At 46.6% G+C, this 18,429-nt stretch overlaps 1 protein-coding gene across 8 annotated transcripts in view; it reads right to left on the bottom strand.

Moving 5' to 3' along the window:
- The window catches only part of PER2 (period circadian regulator 2), a 73,318-nt gene extending 63,246 nt beyond the window's left edge, over nucleotides 1-10,072 (bottom strand). For 2 of the 8 annotated variants that reach the window (XM_078854443.1, XM_073360015.2), the window contains exon 1: nucleotides 2,300-2,581. The gene's annotated coding sequence lies outside the window, so the exon portion shown is untranslated. Of the gene's footprint in view, nucleotides 1-2,299; nucleotides 2,582-8,960; nucleotides 9,037-9,660; nucleotides 9,782-9,970 lie in introns of those variants that run through there. The other 6 variants (XM_073360016.2, XM_073360018.2, XM_073360014.2 and 3 more) reach the window with 6 other exon arrangements.
- Nucleotides 10,073-18,429: the final 8,357 nt, after the last annotated feature.

Raw genomic sequence — 18,429 nt, 5'->3', positions numbered from 1 at the left:
GCAGGAATTGGAGCCCATGCACCAAAACGTCTAGGGCCAGCCCTGCTGTTCACAGGCACATTTCCACAGAGGCCAAAGATAATCTCCACATATGTCCCATGCTAAGGCCTTGTGTACGCTGCCACTTTACAGTGCTGAAACTTGCATCACTCGGGGGGGGGGGGGTGTTCATACTCCTGAGCGAGAAAGTTTCAGCACTGTAAAGTGGCAGTGTAGACAGTGCATCAGTGCTGGCAACTATTCCCCTCGCAGAGGTAGGTTTTTTTGTTTTTTTTTTAAAAACACTGCCGCTGGTGCCGCAACTACACAGTCGCTGGTGCTGTGACAGCACTTTAGCTTAGGTAGTGAAGATGTACCCTAAGTTATAGTCCCTTGCCCTCAAACATTAGGCTATATACTTGTAACTCTACGGTTACTCATTCAATAGATTTTGTACTTTTCACTATAAACCATTTAAGCTCACATTTAAGTCAAAACAGCCTTTTTGTTCATTCATTTATTTTTATTCAGGGTAAGGTTATTCATAGATTCCAAGGTCAGAAAGGACCATGGTGATCATCTAGTATGACCTCCTGTACAGGCCTTAGACCTTTCTGGGGGGGGGGACCCCTAGAGCTCATCTTTTAGAAAAAAGATCTAATTTTGATTTTAATATTGTCAGAGAGGAGAATTAATCCACCACAACCCTTGATAAATTGTTCCAATGGTCAGTGACCCTCACGGTTAAAAATGTATGCCTTATTTCTAATCTGAATTTGTCTAGATTCAACTTCAAGTCATTGGATGTTATACATTTCTCTGCTAGACTAAAGTGCTCATTATTAAATATTTGTTCCCTGTGTAGATACTTATAAACTGATCAAGTCACCCCTTAACCTTCTCTTTGTTAAGGTAAACAGACTGAACTCCTTGAGCATATCACTACAAGGCATGTTTTTTAATCCTTTAATCATTAATCCTCTTCTCTGAACCCTTTCCAATTTATCAAATATCCTTCTTGAATTGGGGACACCAGAACTGGACATGGTATTCCAGCAGCAGCCCCATCAGTTGCAAATACAGAGGGAAAATAACCTCTCTAATCCTACTTATGGATTCCTGCTTATGCATCCAAGGTCGCACATAAGCCCTTTTGGCCACAAGCTGAGAGCTCATGTTCAGCTGATTATTCATTATGACCTCCAAAAAAATTTTCAGAGTCCTTGCTTCCCAGGGCAGTGTCCCTCATTGTGTAAATATGGCCTACATTCATTGTTCCTAGGTGCATACATTTAGCCATATTAAGATGCATATTGTTTGTCTGTGCCCAGCTTACTGAGCGATCCAGGTCACTCTATATTAGTGACATGTCTTCTTCATAATTTACCACTCCTCCAATTGTGTGTCATCTGGGAACTTTATCAGTCATTAGTTTAGGTCTTCTTCCAGATCATTAATAAAATGGTGAAACAGCAGAGGGCTAAGAATGGAATCTGTGACTTCTGCAACCTCTATGACAGAATCGCAGCCTTACGGATAATCATTAGGCCATACCATAAGTAAAAGGTACTACTTCAAACTTAGTTGATGGCAATGTGGAACGCAAACTGAAAAAGTTACAAGCCAATCCTGAGTCTGAAGTGATGGTATGATGGAGGCAAGCATTACCACATCTTGAAGCCAAGGCTATGGAGGGCACTGTTCATTCTCCTCAAGTTTGAGTGGTTAATGACATGACAAATCTGCTGCAACCTTGCTCTGCTGTGGGCTATTGCTTCCCAGTTGCTGGAGGCAATCTGACATGCTTTGAAGTTTGACTTCAGTGTGACTTTATATCATTTGTACTGACTACCATAAAGAACGAGTGCCTTGCTTTAGCTGACCATAAAACATAGCTGTAGGTATTCTTGTGTCAGCCATGTGAACTAGGAGCCCAGACCAGTACAGCTGAGTTTTTATGAGCACATTTGAATGCCAGATAGCTGACTGTGATGAAGGATTTCGATATTGGGATCTTATCCCATCACCTGACCATGCAAACTGACCAAAGACAGCTCATATGGAACAGAACAAGTTTCCTAATGTAGCATCCATGTCTCACAACCATATAGAAGCATTGCAAGTACAACTGCCTAACAAACATCTAACTTTGTGTTTATTTTGACACCCACAGCATTCCATACATGGTGTGACAACATTCCAAATGCAGAGCTGCCCTTGGCTGTGCAATGAGTAATCTCATCCTTAACTGCGGCATTCTGACACAGCATACTCCCTAGGCAGAAAAAATTCTCCACAGACCTGAGAAAGCACTGCTGACCTTAACTGGGTAGATGTGTGCATTCCCCCAGCACAGGTTGGTAAATTCTTCAATTGTCTTTAGACTGATTGTGAAACGAATACAATTGACTGCAGGAGTGAAATGATCAGTTATAAATTGAATGTCATCAATCAACTGAGCAACCAGCTCGGTCATCAGCAAATAAAAGCTCCTTAAGAAGTAATTCTGCCACTTTTATAAAAGCTCAAGTGTTGTAGATTGAACTGCAGAACTGGATAAATTCCCCTCTGTCAATGGCATGAAATGCATCCATAAGCACAGCTGAAAAAAAATGATGGAAAAAAAGCATGTTAACCAATATACAACCTTGTTCGGTGCCACTGGTGACCAGAAATGGGTCTGATATCTTACCATTTTCCACAACTCTGGACAGCACCCCCATCAGGAAAAGGCTGAATGACCAAAAATGAAAATAAGAAAAACACCTTTGCAGGATGCATTTCTAGAGTCCCTCATGATTTACAGAGTCAAAAGCTTTAGCTGAGTCAAAAAAATACCAAACAAGGACCATGGTTTTGCTCTCGGCACTTTTCCTGAAGCTTATGGGCTGTGAAGATCATGTCTATAGTGTCCCATCCAGACGGATATCTTTCTATACTGAAACTTGGGAGAGAATGGGTTCCACAAGATGGGTGTTAATTCTATTCAATATGACCCATGGAAGAATTTTCCCAGCAACACAGAGTAGGGAAATGCCATGATTTAGGATCAGGAAATGCCTCAGTTTTGGGCTGGGATGAAGATCCCCCTTATTCAAAATGAAGAAATAATGGGAATAGAAACTCTTGCCCCTGTATTCCTGAAGAATTTTCCACCTAGGAGCTATAGAAAACAAAAAGAAAAACGAGTACTTGTGGCACCTTAGAGACTAATTTATTTGAGCATAAGCTTATTTATTTATAATCTTATTTATCTGAGCATAAGCTCAAATTTATTTGAGCATAAGCTTTTGTGAGCTACAGCTCACTTCATCGGATGTTGTAGCTCATGAAAGCTTGTGCTCAAATAAACTTGTTAGTCTCTAAGGTGCCACAAGTCCTCCTTTTCTTTTTGAGAATACAGACTAACACGGCTGCTACTCTGACACCTGTCATAAAGTAGCAGGTAGAAGACAAGAAAAGAATGTTTAGCACCCATTTGTTAGTTACAATCTCCACCCGTACCTCCTGGAAGTAGGGGAAACTGGTTTCTGAAAGTTGGCTATGCAAAAGATTCCGAGCTTGAATGCCTGAGGGCATATGCACACCTACAGATCCACAGCAACACATATTTGAAGAAGAACCTGACTTCTCATATTACTAGTAACAAAAGTAATTTAACTACATAAATTGTTAAACCAAAGTGTATAAAGTGCATCCACAATGCCTGCATGAGGATTTTTAGCATGTAAAGGCCACCTGATTCCTGGTGACTGTCTAGACAGTCAATGAATCATGCTACTTAAGTAACCCTTGACACAATGAGCTCCTGAAACAAAGTGAGTAAATACCAATTTTACAAACTGTATAATTACATATTTAGACTAACTAGTACATGGACTTCATACTGTTGGCCCAATCAATGTATTCATCCAGCCCTTATGTCAGCTTAAGAGCACAATGTAGTCAGGTACAATGTCAACAGCCACAGCACTCAAAACAGCTAGCAAGTAACGAAAATGTGTAAGATTACATGAGCCTACTAAATTTTATTTTTTCAGCGGATTGTGTAAAGAGCTTTACTGTAGCCAAAAGAAAATTATTAGTAAAAAAATGCTTTACAAGCTGCAAGACCCCAGGGGAGGCGGAGGAACTGAAATGGATGAGGTTAGGATCTGAAAGAAATAGCCTTAGTTTCTGTGTCTTAACCTACCTCTACACTAATACGTTTGTCGGTATAACTTATGTGGCTCAGGAATGTGGGAAAAAACCACCCCTTCGAAGCAACAGAAGTTACTCCAACAGAGGTGCCACTGTGAACAGCGCTATGTCAGCAGGAAATGCTCTCCCACCGACATAGCTATGCCACTAGTTGGAGGTGGTTTAATTATGTTGACAGCAGGGCTCTCTCCAATCGGCATAGAGCAGCTACACAAGCAATCTTACAGCAGCACACTTCCTCGATACAGCTATGTAAATTTGCTCATGTAGACATGGCCTAAGAATGACAAAGAAAAGGTGATAAGAAACCGAAACGATAGAATGGGAAAAGAAACAAAGGGCAAATATAGAAATGATCCTCAGCACTCCCCTACAGAACCCAGTTGGAAATCTTGGTAACCTACAGACACTCAGAATGGATTCATAGAACTTAGAATCAAAACTTGGAAGCACAAAACTTCAAACATAACAGCTGTTTTGTTACTATGTATCATAATTGCTAGGTAACCAAGCATTGTCAGTAAAGAAGCTTGTGCCCAGTATTACACAATGCATTAAAGAGAACATGCTGTTCCCTTTTAAAATGGGCAATTATGAGTACAGTGAAACTACTGTCAATTCAAATGAATTACTAATAGACTAAAAAGAAAAGGAGTACTTGTGGCACCTTAGAGACTACCAAATTTATTTGAGCAATAAGCTTTCATGAGCTACAGCTCACTTCATCAGATGCACTGAGCTGTAGCTCACAAAAGCTTATGTTCGAATAAATTTGTTCATCTCTAAGGTGCCACAAGTACTCCTTTTCTTTTTACAAAACCAAAGTTTCCCTACTTCAGATCCTGCAAAACCCTGACCCACACCTCAAATAAAAGAGCCTAATGTCATAGAATACATTGGATTTCACAACAGAAGTTCTTAATTCAGTATTGATGGCAATATTTCCTTTCAAGAGTTTAAGACAGAAATGTTTCCATCCAAGTAAATAGGAAACATTATCAAAAGTACTCAAAGTTTCCAAATGTTACTGTAACCTGCAGCGGTATTCAGTCCTGCACCACTATCATCTCTAGATTTTTACTTATGTATTCTTTTTAAAAAGCTGTACTGCAGTATTTGGGTGGTATTCTGATGTGGTTTCTCATTAACTTCATTTTCTTGCAGATAAAAATAATTCTAGATCTATAGAGAAAACAATAAAGTGGCCTCAAATACCTAAATAAATAAAGAGTGATGAAAAACTAGTTTACTGATTTCAGCAGAAACAGCCGCTATTCATAAACAGGAGAAATCAAACTGAATGGTACATCTGTTTAAAAAGAAAAGATCAAAAATACCTAGCTCTTTAGCACTTACAAAACTGTCTTTAATATATGCATAGTTATAAGCTCAGGAATTTTTTTTAAACAATGGTAAACCACTCAAACTGCTCCAACACTGTAAATGTGTTAGTAGCTCAAGGCCACTTGACATATGGCATTACAACACAATGGTGGTAAAAAAAATATGATATAACTAGTAGTGGTAGAACACTCCCGCCTTCTCTTTGAAACTAATAAATAATGTTCCTGTGAGGTTCACTTACACTACAAATCCATCTGTGGCAAAGGACCTAGTTACAACACACCGTAAGGCAGACAGCTGTTAGCCATATTCCAGGGATGGTCAAGCTTACTGACCCTCTGAGCCACATACAACAATCTTCAGACCTTTGGGCCTGCAAGAGCATGCCTGCCTTGGCTCAGGGCTTCAGTACAACTCCTGCTGAAGCCCTGAGCCCTGGCAGGTGCACCCTGCGAGGCTGAAGCCCTGAGCTACCCTCCCTGCTGGGCAGAAGCCAGAGGTGGCTTATGGGGAACACGTGGGGGTCATGTGCCCCCTAGATTTTTGCCAGGGTTTGTTGGCCCTGCTCCATCACATGGTGCCACTGCGCTCCTCTCCCCACCGCATGCAGCTGCTAGATCCAGCAAACTGGAGAGAGGCAGTGGCAAAGAGTTGGGAGTTGCAGGGAGAACTGCTACTTTTGCTGTTGCTTCTCAAGGTGTAACTAACACCTGGGAATTGCAGGCAGGGGCTGCTGAGGGTAAGAGGAAAGGTATGCCTGGGAGGGCATGACTCAAGCTGTGTAGAACCTTTAAATTGTGCCCCCCCAGCAGGCATCAGTTGTCTCTGGCTGAATCCCCTAATCCCACAACCTCATCCCAGTCTGGTAGGCAGAAAATGGGGGCGGGGGTAGTGGGAGCTCCATGAGCCACATTTTATCTGTAAAAGTGTTGCATGTGGTTCACAAGCCATGGTTTGGCCACACCTGCCATATTCCATAACCAGGCTAAAATCTGTAATGGTGCAGACTCAGGGCCTGAGTGCATAAAATTTAGCACATGTGTAAGTCTTTTCAGGAACAGGACCTTAATTTGACACTGCTATGCCATGTATTAAGCCTTAGTATGGCTGCTACACATATAGATAAGGATTTGGATATCTCAGTAAGTGCTCAGATGGCAACCACTATCAGCACTATTAGCATCTTCTGCATTTATTTTCCTCATCCCTGAGAGATGGAAGCCAATTCCCAGAGGTACTAGTAGTATTGAGAAATGTTAACTAAACAGGTATGTCATAAACAGTCTCGATGGCTAAAGGAACACTGACAACTTGAAATCTTGTCAGTTTTAAAAATGTATTTAACAGCCTCAGGTACTACTCCTGACTCCATGCCAAATTTGATTTTAGAATCATTGGTTTGGTTTTTCTTTTTCTTTATGTTCTTTCCTTACTTGCTATATGAAAGTCACTTTTATCATTTCCCTGTTGCCTGTGTGGGCCTATCTATATACATACACACGTGCACAGAGAGCTATCAAATGAGCAACATAAAAAACAAACTAACTTTTTCCTCTCAACTTTCAATAATAGTAATCTTGAAACAATAGCAGAAGAAAGAAATGTGGTATTTTAGCTGATGGTGTTCACTTTAAATAAACCTTCCATTTTACTCCAGTATTAAAAACATTTTCTATTTCCCTATGTAATCTACTAAATAATGACAATATTAGTATAATGTAAAGTTGTATGACCATTTTTAATGAAAAATAATCAAGCAATTAAATATGTAAGGTTGTGGAGTTTAGAACTTTACATATCTATTTTAGAAAGTCACTTTTCTAGCACAGGTCTTAAGACAATTAAAAAAATATAGTTCTTTAAAATCCTGCTAATCTAGTCTCTCAGCTGAAAACAGTTATTAAAGTCCCAAATACTCTGTCTTGGTGTCCAAGTTAGAATATACCATAAAGCAGCATTTTTCAAATTTTGGGTCGCTCTGGTCAGCACCACCGACTGGGACATTAGAAGTCCCGTTGGCAGTGCTGCCCAGCTAAGGCAGGCTAGTGCCTACCTGTTTCAACACTACATTGTGCCCCGGAAGCGGCCAGCAGTGGGTCTGGCTTCTAGGCAGGGGGGCCACGGGGCTCCGCGCGCTGTCCCCACCCTGAGCACCGTCTCCGCACTCCCACTGGCCAGGAACTGGGGGGGGCGGGGAGCGTGGTGCCTGTGGACGAGAGTCATGGGAAGCTGCTTGCACACCTCCGCCTAGGAGCCGGACCTGCTGCTGGCTACTTCTGGGGCGCAGCAAGGTCTGCATGCCAGGACAGGCAGGAAGCCTGCCTTAGTACCGCCGCTGCACCACTGACCAGGAGCCACCGGAGATAAGTCTGCACCCCAACCCCCTACTGCAGCCCTGAGCCACCCCCAAACCTGGATCCCCCAAACTCATCCCAAGCCCCACCCCAGAGCCTGCACCTAGATCCCTGACCCCCTCCCACACCCCAACCCCCTGCTCCAGCCCAGAACCCCCTCCCACACGCTGAAACCCTCATTACTGGCCCCACGCTGCAGCCCTCACCCCCACACCCCAATCCTCAGCCCCAGCCCTGAGCCCCTCATCCCCAACTCCATTGGGTCATGTGCGTCAACAATTTTCTTCAACTGGATCCCCAGAAAAAAAGTTTGAAAACCACTGCCATAAAGCCATCTTTTAGAGATCCTGTTGTTGGCAGGACCACATTGTCGCTAAATTCTCTCAAATTATAATTTATTCAGTGAAGTACTAACTGCCAATTATTAAACGTTATTAAAAGAAATCAATACCAGTTTTGTCCATATAGTTACATTAAGTGAAGTTTAGCCATTAGTATGGTTTTACAAAGACAGTGTATGTGCATTTAAGGTGAGTAATAACATCTCATAGCTTTGAGACAGTTCGCTTACATGCATAAAAAGCAACATAAAACAAAGCATCTTCTTGCCTCATATATGGTTTATTTAATTCCATAATGGAGATTCAGCTAGCTAGTACAATCTTTTGTCTCCACATTTTAACAAATAGAATTTAACTTGCGGGCTGCTAAATCTTCAGTGTATGCATGCAAATCTCTATCTAATTTGCATTCTGAGTTGATATTTATCATTTATCTAGTATTACGCACATTTAAAAGCATTTATGATCATTAACATATATAAATGCCACCTACAACATACAACTCAGCTACAATATTGTATAATACTCCTATTGGAAAAAGCAGAATCCAGTATAACACAGCAGAGCTTAACAAAGAAAGTCAGCAACAGCTAGATGTTAAGGTCACATTTACCATCAGTTTAAGTGCAAGTGAAGCCCTAAATGTGATTAAACAATGCCTCTGTCCCATCATCCTACCTCCTAATGCCAGACTCCAAGGATTATAACCACCTGCAGTGCCACAATCTAGCTGGGAACTCACCTCTCACAGTACAGGGAGGATCTTAGCCTCATTGCAGTGCCAGAGCAATTACTTTCCACTCACCATGGAAGAGGAACTAGATAAGAGCCATACATCAGAGGGAAATAGGGACATTCAGTGCACACCCCTCTGTATAGACAACTAACACCTCCTTATATACACATCTTTATCTCCCTAACACTACCATATATGCACCCACTGCAAACCCACTTTCCCCTCACTCACCCGGCCCCTAGTCCAGCTGATTGCATCCTCAATCCGTTTGCCCCCAATCCCGTAAACGGCCCCGCCAGCCTCCTGCACCCCCAATCTCATAACCGGCCCCGCCCAACCCCCCGCACCCCCAATCCCCTCGCCCCAATCCCATAATAACCCTGCCCATCCCCCCGGCACCCCAGTCTCATAACTGCCCTCACCCATCCCCCCACACCCAAATCCGCTCACCCCCAATCCCATAACCGTCCTTGCCCCGCCCCCCCGGAACCCCAATCCGCTCGCCTCAACCAGCCCCTCCCGCCCCCACTCTCATACAGGGCAGGGGGCTCCCTGTGCTCGGGGCCGCGCAGCAGCCGACCCCCCGGTCCGTACCGTACCGTACCGCACCCCCTGACAGGCCAGGCCCGCCGCGCCTCAGGCGCAGAGAACGGGATACTCCCCCTAACTCGGGGGCACGGTTACATAACGGGGGGACGGGACCCACCGTCCGTCCGTCCGTCACTCACCAGGCGCCCCGGCTCCTCACAACGCTGCTAACCCAGCAAAGCCCCGACTTCATACACCCAGAAACGTGACTAAGACACCTCCCCGCGCCTCCGATTGGCCGGGGAGGCACCGCCTCTGCATGCGGCAGGGGGGCACCCGCCACCCCATTGGCTCCGGCAGACGTCGTTCATTTTACATAAGCCTCACGTGTGACTCCATGTTTCACTACAAATGAGGCACGGGTGTTTTCGGAGTAACAGCCCCCCCCATTCCGGAGCGACGGTCTGCCGCAGGGCCAAAAGACTCACCCCTCCGCTGGGCTGGGCAGGATACTACCCAGCCGTCAGCACGGCTGACTAGGGCAGCGATTGTATCACGGCTAGAAACGCAGTGAGACTCCTCCCCACCTGACCCTGTGGCTGACGTCAACGGGGGCCGTCGAGGGCAGGCGGGACGGAATCGATGCGCGCGTCAGGAGTCGAGGCTCCGCCTGGGCTGGCCGGAGGGGCGGGGCTCCGTCCCAACGGCTGCCAGGACCGGAGGAGGAAGGCTCCGTTAGTGGCCGACCAGGGCAGGGTCCTTCGCTGCTGGGGGCCTCCGTCTCCCCTCGCCCTGTTCCGGGCGGGGGGGTGGGCACTGTGTAGGAGCGGTCGCCGGGAAAAAACCCGGCGTAGACGTGACATTTTAACGTATGTCAGACGCTTTATCTTGCAGTCAACCAAGAGGTGACCAGCCCCCCCCCAGGGCTGACCTGGTAAAACGAGAGCAGCTGCTCAGCCCCCTGTTCCGACCGTGGGGTAGCACGTGCATGTTCGCTTACCTTGAGGGGGGTAAAAAAAACACAACACTTTTAGCAGTGAAGACAAGGCTGCCCTTTGGGGCAAGCGCTGCCCGTTGCCAGCTGGTTGAACTGGGCCTAGCCCCATCCTAGCTGAGACCTTCACATCATAGAAATGGAGACGTGGAAGGGACCGGGAGAGGGCATTTAGCCCAGCCCCCTGCGGTGAGGTGGGACCAGGTACATCATCCTAGACCAGGGGTGGGCAACCTACGGGCGTGGGCCAGATCCAGTCCCTCAGGGCTTTGGATCCCGCCCGCGGGATTGCCCCCCGTGGTGCCGCTCTCTGAAGCGGCCGGCACCACGGCCCGGGGGTGGGGGAGAGGGGCTGGTGTATTGCCCTTGCTTCCAGGCTCCGCCCCCTGCAGCTCCCATTGGCCGGGAACGGGAAACCGCGGCCAATGGGAGCTTCGGGGGTGGAACCTGGAGGTGCAGCAAGGGCAGCACGTGGAGCCCTGTGCCCCACCCTTCCAGGGGCCGTGCGGGGACCTGCCTAAGTTTTAAAGAACCCAACCAAGAAACAGATAATTTTGCTCTGTCTTTTCTGTGTTTTGTGGTTAAAAGCAGGGTATTGTTTTACATGGTGTTTCTTGTACATTTCAATAAATATTTAAAAGAAAAAAGAGAAATACTGTATGCACGCAATGCGGTGAGTTAACATTACTATGAGAATCTTAAAGAGTTCTGCTCCTTTAAAATCAGGAGCTAGTTTATTATTGGCACCAGAACAAGTTACTCTTGAGGCTAAAATCAATCTCTCATTTTTAGTGTGTGTTTAGCATATGTTCATCTCAAAGTTTTCCACTTTATGAAATGTATTATTTAATTATCACACATTTACACCATCCCCAAGCAGTTTTTCCTCTCATAAGACTTGTCAAAGTTCTGTATCGCATCCTGTTTGAAGTTTTATCTAGGGCCCCACAATCCTGAAAGGCAGACCCCTGTACCCACAAAATCTCACTAAAGTTAGTGGACCTCCACCTAGGCACAGCAGTCCATCAGCATGCATTGCAGGTTTAGGGCCTATGTTCTTATCTGGCACGCATCACCATGTGTCACAACCTGCCCCTTCCCGAGCACACATTTTCTTCAACATTGGTGTCTCTGGGTGTCTAGAACAGGCCTGTTATTCCCCAAAGCTTTCTCTCTGTGACTGTGAACACAGGGTGATCCTGGCTGCTCTTCCTCTTTTTTCAGGGCCCTGCATATCTCTTCACAACTGCACTGAATACCTCTGCCCTCTGGACTTTGAAAATCACTAAGCTTTTATTTAACCTGAGTAAACAGAACTACAGCTTTTGATAACCCTTCTTATTAGGGTATGTCTACACTGGCAGAGTTTCTTCACCGGCAGTTACATCGCCACTCAGAGATCAGAGAGCGCTGAAGGGAAACCGCTGTTGTGTGTTCACACTGTCAGCTGCCTACGCAATAGCGTGTTCAGACTTGCAGCACTTGCATCGGCTTTCAGAGCAGTGCACTTTGGGCAGCTATCCCACAGAGCATATCTTCCTCTTTTGCTTCTAAGTGTTGTGGGAAGGTGGAGCGGGTCTCAGGGCATCCTGAGTCCTGTCCCAATGCCCCGTGATGCATTGCTTTGCATCCCAGAAATCCCTGTGCTTCTGTCTGCGTTTGGCACCATCTTTCAACGGTTTGTGTAGGAATGGCTCTGGCTCTTCAGTCTGTAGGAATGGATCCTGCACTGTTGACAAATATGCTTCTCGTTCTCACTAACACATCATGACTGGCAGTGGAGTTATTCCTTAAACTACAAAGACAAGAGGTGTCTGACATTGATCTCACTGCTTTTGGGCTCAAGAAACAAGCAGTGAGTGGTGGGATCACATCATCATGCATGTCTGGGATGACGAGCAGTGGTTGCAGAACTTTCAGGTGAGGAAAGCCACTTTCAAGGGACTATGTGATGAGCTCGCCCAGCCCTGCAGCGCAAGGACACAAGAATGAGAGCTGCCGTGCTGTTGGAAAAGCATGAGGGGATTGCACTGTGGAAACTGGCTACTCCAGACTGTGACCAATCAGTTGCTAACCAGTTCAGAGTGGGAAAGTCGACCACTGGACTCATGTTGACGGAAGTGTGCAGGGCCATTAGTTGCATGCTGTTGTCAAAGACTGTGACTCTGGGCAACTTGCGTGACTATGTGGATGGTTTTGCACAAATGGGCTTCCCTAACTGCAGAGGGGCAATAGATGGCATGCATATTCCAATTCTGGTGCCAGACCACCTAGCCACAGAGTACATTAATCAGAAGGGGTATTTCTCAATGGTTCTCTAGGGACTTGTGGATCACCATGGGCGTTTCACAGACATTAATGCAGGCTGGTCCAGAAAGGTGCATGACACACGCATCTTTCAGAACACTGGCCTGTTCAGGAAGTTGCAAGCAAGGCTTTCTTCCTGGACCAGTAGATCACCGTAGGGGAAGTTGAAATGCCCATTGTGATCCTGGGAGACCCTGCCTACCCCTTAATGCCATGGCTTATGAATCCATACATGGGGCACTTTGATAACAGCAAGGAGTGGTTCAACAACAGGCTGAGCAAGTGCAGAATAATTGTTGAGTGTGCTTTTGGCCATTTAAAGGCCTGCTGGCACTGCCTATATGGGAGGCTGGACCTGGCCGATGGCAGTATTCCTATGGTTATAGCTGCGTGCTGTACTCGCCATAATGTTTGTGAAGGGAAGGGTGAAAGCTTCACTTAGGGCTGGACCATTGAGTCTTAGTGCCTGGAGGCTGAATTTGAACAGCCAGAGACCAGGGCTATTAGAGAGGTGCAGCATGGGGCCATAAGGATCAGGAATGCCTTGAGGCGGCAATTTGAAGCTGAAAGCCACTAATATTTGTTGAAAGAAAAGGAGTACTTGTGGCACCTTAGAGACTAACCAATTTATTTGAGCATGAGCTTTCGTGAGCTACAGCTCACTTCATCGGATGCATGCTGTGGAAACATGCAGTTTCCACGGCATGCATCCGATGAAGTGAGCTGTAGCTCACGAAAGCTCATGCTCAAATAAATTGGTTAGTCTCTAAGGTGCCACAAGTACTCCTTTTCTTTTTGCGAATACAGACTAACATGGCTGTTACTCTGAAACCTAATATTTGTTGCTATGCTCGAGAGTGCAGTGCTTGTAATGCTAGGAGGTGATTGTGATTGGTGTGGATGATGCACTGTGAAGGTTTAAGAAAATTGCCTGTTGCTTTGCAGGGCTATATTTGCTTTCAGTTAATGGAATAAAGATTGCTTTAAAACCAAAACAATTCTTTTATTAAAAAACAACAACTGGAGGAGAGATGCAAACAAAAAAACACATCAGCACTGTGTGGGATGGTGGAAGGGAGGGCCCCAGGAGGAGGTGGGGTCCCGGAATGGTTAAAAATTTGAGTATGTCCAGGTATCATATGCAACCTTGTCCTTTGAAGCATAGTGCAGTAGGTATTGTACTTCAACAGGGCTAAACTGCAGAGGAATAGGTGTTGAGTGCAGTGGGTACTGGAAGTCTGCAAGGCTGGACTGTGATGGGGCAGGTGTAGAATGCAGCAGGTATTGACTGGAGCAAGGATGTTGACAAGATTGTGTTGGTATCTTGGGGGCCCATGGGAAAAAGTTTTGCAATAGCGGCTGCAGGGGAAGGCAGACGCAGAGCTGCTCAGTTTGCAGTACTCGGAGCACCTGGAACATGTCCACTTGGCTCTCCATTACGTTTAAGAGCCGCTTCATTCTGGTGCACCGCGTTCTCCTTTCATTCCCTCTTCTCGCTGTCCTGCCACTCCTTCAATTCTTGTTTTTCTGCCACAGCATGCAGCATGACATCATACAGAAGGTCCTCTACTTTTTTGTGGCCACTTCCTACTCCTGTGCAGCCGTTCAGATGACGATAACAGAGTGAGAGGCTGGGCTCCCAAGGCCATATCTGTGAAGCCAAAATGCAACATTTTACAGAAGCACTATTGTTTGCAACACACAGACCACTGTATCAGTGGTTTAAAACACAACCACTATTCACATACTTATCACTAACTGGCCGACCCAAGACAAGCACACATGAGCCACAAGACCCCCAAAATGATGAGCAGCCACTGGGGCATGGGAATTCAGTGTTCCAGGATAGTACTGTACACTGGGCACGTGGCTCTTGGGGAGAGACAGCACTGTAGGGGGGCATTAAAATCATTACCATCCCCACATTTTCCACAAGCTGTGTTCATTATGGAAGATATCTCGCTGCGGAGGGTGATCAGGGAATCAAGGGAGGGTCTTCTCCAAGACTGCAGCTTACGCCCTGGCCCTTACACAGCTCGCCTGTGTGCAGCTATGGTCACCCCCAGTGAAGGCAGAGTGATGCAGGAAAGTTACCCTTAATGGGGCAAGAAACAAAGCAGCTCTGCCAAAGAACCTGCGGCAGCGGATTGCCCAGTATCTCCATATGAGTTTCGTGGAGATCTCCGAGGCAGATTCACGTGAAGTGTGGGCGTCTATCAACACCATGTTCCGCCACTCTGACTAGGCATGTGGTGGTACGGGCATCACACAGACACAAGCCTGCCTTCTGCAAATCCCTCCCTGCAAGCTCAGTGCACAGAAAACTAGCCATCCTTCTGCAACCCTTCTTCCCCCAACAACTTGCTTCAGCGATTCCCAGCATCAAAGCCACTTGCCAGAGGCCTCCTTTCCTGTTACTGCTTTGCCAAGTCTGGCTAGCCACCTCTGGGGTAGAGAAGAGCTACTGGCTGCATGCATGTCTGAACACTGAGTCATCCTCTGCCTCTGCCTCTGGGTCCCCGTCCTCCTCCACATCCTTGTCCAAGATTTCTTCCTCCTAGATCGGTCCAATCTCGACTGGTACACGAGCCTCCTAAGTATCCACGGGGCTCTTCGCAGTGGAGCGGGGTCACTACCGAATATCGTGTCCAGCTCTTTGCAGAACCGGCAGCTCATGGGCACAGCACCGGAGTGGCGGTTTGCCTCCCACGCCTTGTGGTAGGCATTCTGCAGCTCCTTCATTTTGACCCTGCACTGCATTGTGTCCCTGTCATGGCCCATTTCCATCATTCATCGTGATATCTGTCCGTACGTTTCATAATTTCTAGAGCTGGAGCACAGCTGGGACTGGACAGCCTCCCCTCCCCAAATGCTGATGAGGTCTTGCAGCTCGGCATTGCTCCAAGCCGGGGGTTGCCTGGTGCGTGGCGCAGCCATGGTCACCTGGAAAGATGTGCTGAGACCACTGCACTCATTGCCAAGCAAACAGGAAGGGGACTTTCAAAATTCCCAAGGAATTTAAAGGGTGGTGTTGACAGTTGGTCACTTGAGGGCAGAGCAGTAGACTTCAAACCTATGACCAGAGAGGCAAGAACAGGCATTGTGGGAGTTCTTGGCCTTGAAATGGTCCATCACTGAGAAATTTTGAGACTACTTGTATGGTGCTCAGTTTCAAGTGTGAACAGACAACAATCGACTGACTTATTAGTTAACATGTGCTAAGTTGGATGCTACAGGGCAGAGATGGGTGGCCACCCTGGCTAGTTACGAGTTCAGCATTCAGTACCGATGAGGGAGAAACAATGTAGATGCAGATGCATTGTCTCGGCATCTGCAGGCATCGGAAGTTGCTATGATACCTATGGATGGAGTGAGAGCTATTTGCCGTGTGAGTCGTCGAGAGCCAGAGGCCCATGAGAGGCTTTATGGGTGTGCTGCAGAAGCTCTGGGCCTGCCCCCTGAAAGTGTGCCTTCTGCCTCAATGAACTATATCGTGTCGGACCAATCTCCATTGCCGATGCTCAATGACTGGCAGGAAGCCCAGCTGCAAGATATTGAAATTCATGATACACTACTTGCTAAAAAGGAGGGGCGAAGCCCAGCTGCTATTATCCCACCTAACGCTGAGGGTAAACTACTATTGAAAGAATGGAACAAGCTAAGACTGATATAGGGAGTGCTGCACCGAATTACCACTGACCCTTTAGAAAAGCAACAAATGCAACTAGTGCTTCCAAAAGAGTACAGAGCCCTGGCCATGAGGGCCCTGAATGATTACTTTGGACATTTAGGAAAGGAGAAGACCCTGGAACTTATTCATAGTAGGTTCTATTGGCCCTGGATGGCTGAAGACATTCACAGGAAATGTGAGACATGTGCTCAATGTGTTCAAAGGAAGACTCTGCCCCCTAGAGCTGCATGTCTGAAGGACATCACCACCAGCAAACCTTTGGAGCTGGTATGCATTGACTTCTTGTCTTTAGAAGTGGACAAGAGGAACATAGGGAACATTTTAGTAGTGACTGACCATTTTACATGGTATGCGCAGGCATATCCCACACATGACCAGAGGTCCACCACTGTCACTCGAGAATTGTGGGACAAATATTTTTCAGTGTATGGGTTCCCAGCTCGGATACACTCCGACCAGGGGCAAGATTTTGAGAGTCACCTTCTGAAGGAGGTGCTGAGGATAGCAGGAATTAAAAAGTCTAGGACAACACCTTACCACCCTCAATGTGATCCTCAGCCAGAGAGGTTTAATCGAGCTCTGTTAGATATGTTGGGGACGGTACAGCCAGAGCAGAAGGCAACCTGGAGCCAGCATGTTGCGTTTTTGGTGCATGCCTACAACGCTACAAAGAACGATGCTACGGGAGTCACGCCATATCTCTTTATGTTTGGGCGAGAACCAAGATTACCCATAGACTTGTGCTTTGGTGTACCAGAGGATGGAGATAGCCATGAGTCTCATCAGTTGTATGTATCCTGACTAAAAGAAAAGCTGCGGGATGCTTATCACTTAGCTATGTCTGCAGCTCAGAAAAACTCAGACAGTAACACGCATCGGAATGATGCTAGGGTCATTCGGAGGAGTTCCAGCTGGGGGATAGAGTTCTGCTGCAAAATTTGGGTATTGCTGGCAAACACAAGATAGCCGACAGATGGAATACAATACCTTACTTGGTGGTGGGAAAATGGGAGATCTGCCAGTCTATAAGATTAAACCCGAAGTGGGGCCAGGGCAGATAAAGACAGTACATAGAAACCTTTTACTCCTTGTGGGGGAGTTGGTAGGCGCCCCTTATGAAGTGGACCACAACATGGCAACTGGGCAGAGCAAACTTGCTAGACCAAAGCCACCATCCAACATAGACGGTGGGCCCCCTGCAGCTAACCTACCCCTACTCAGCACATCTGAGAGTGAGTCTGAGGAAGAAGATACTACCATGATGTATCCTAGAATGGAGATGAGATTTCAGTCTCAATCAGCTGAACCAAGGGAGAGCGCCACTTCTTCAGCCCTAAACCCCATGTCAGAAGTATTTAGGCCCGTTGCTCACACACCGTGCCATCAATGAGACCGCTCTGTGATGATACATCTAGGTTATTGGACAGTGAGACATACAGGTGGAAGGTATCCCAGCTGCCCTACTAGAATCAGATATGCAGGGGTCTATGTCAGTAGCCGAGGGATCCTCAAAGGAACCCTCACCATCCGTTGCCCAAGATAGGTATTTGTACCTGGTGGTGTGGGCTTTGCCTAAAGGCCTCAGACACTATTTAGCCCTGCCTCTTTTCACTGTGTAATAACAGCTAATTTAGACTCAATTGAGAGTCTTGTTACACACAGCAGAGGTGAACTCACTGATACCTACATCTAAATATTAGATCTGCTTTGGTACAGTGTCTCTGATTCAAGAAACTGCCTAGTGTGCACCAGCAGTGAAGCTCCCCGCTAACAGCTGAAATCACTAAGAGGTATGTTAAGTGGGGGCCCTGAACACATCTTGGTGGCCAGCAGGGCAGCTGGTGGAGAGGCGCGGCCAGCGGCGCAGCTGGCCAAGAGTGTCAGAGCAGAGCCCTGCAGAGAGTGGGGGTGAATGAATACCAGAGCAGTGGAGTGAGTAAGGTGCTTCCTTACTC

Source organism: Lepidochelys kempii, chromosome 9 (genome assembly GCF_965140285.1).
Source record: "Lepidochelys kempii isolate rLepKem1 chromosome 9, rLepKem1.hap1, whole genome shotgun sequence".
NCBI lineage: Eukaryota > Metazoa > Chordata > Testudines > Cheloniidae > Lepidochelys > Lepidochelys kempii.
Note: the sequence above shows the minus strand (reverse complement) of the source record. Positions and strands in the feature narration are given on the sequence as shown.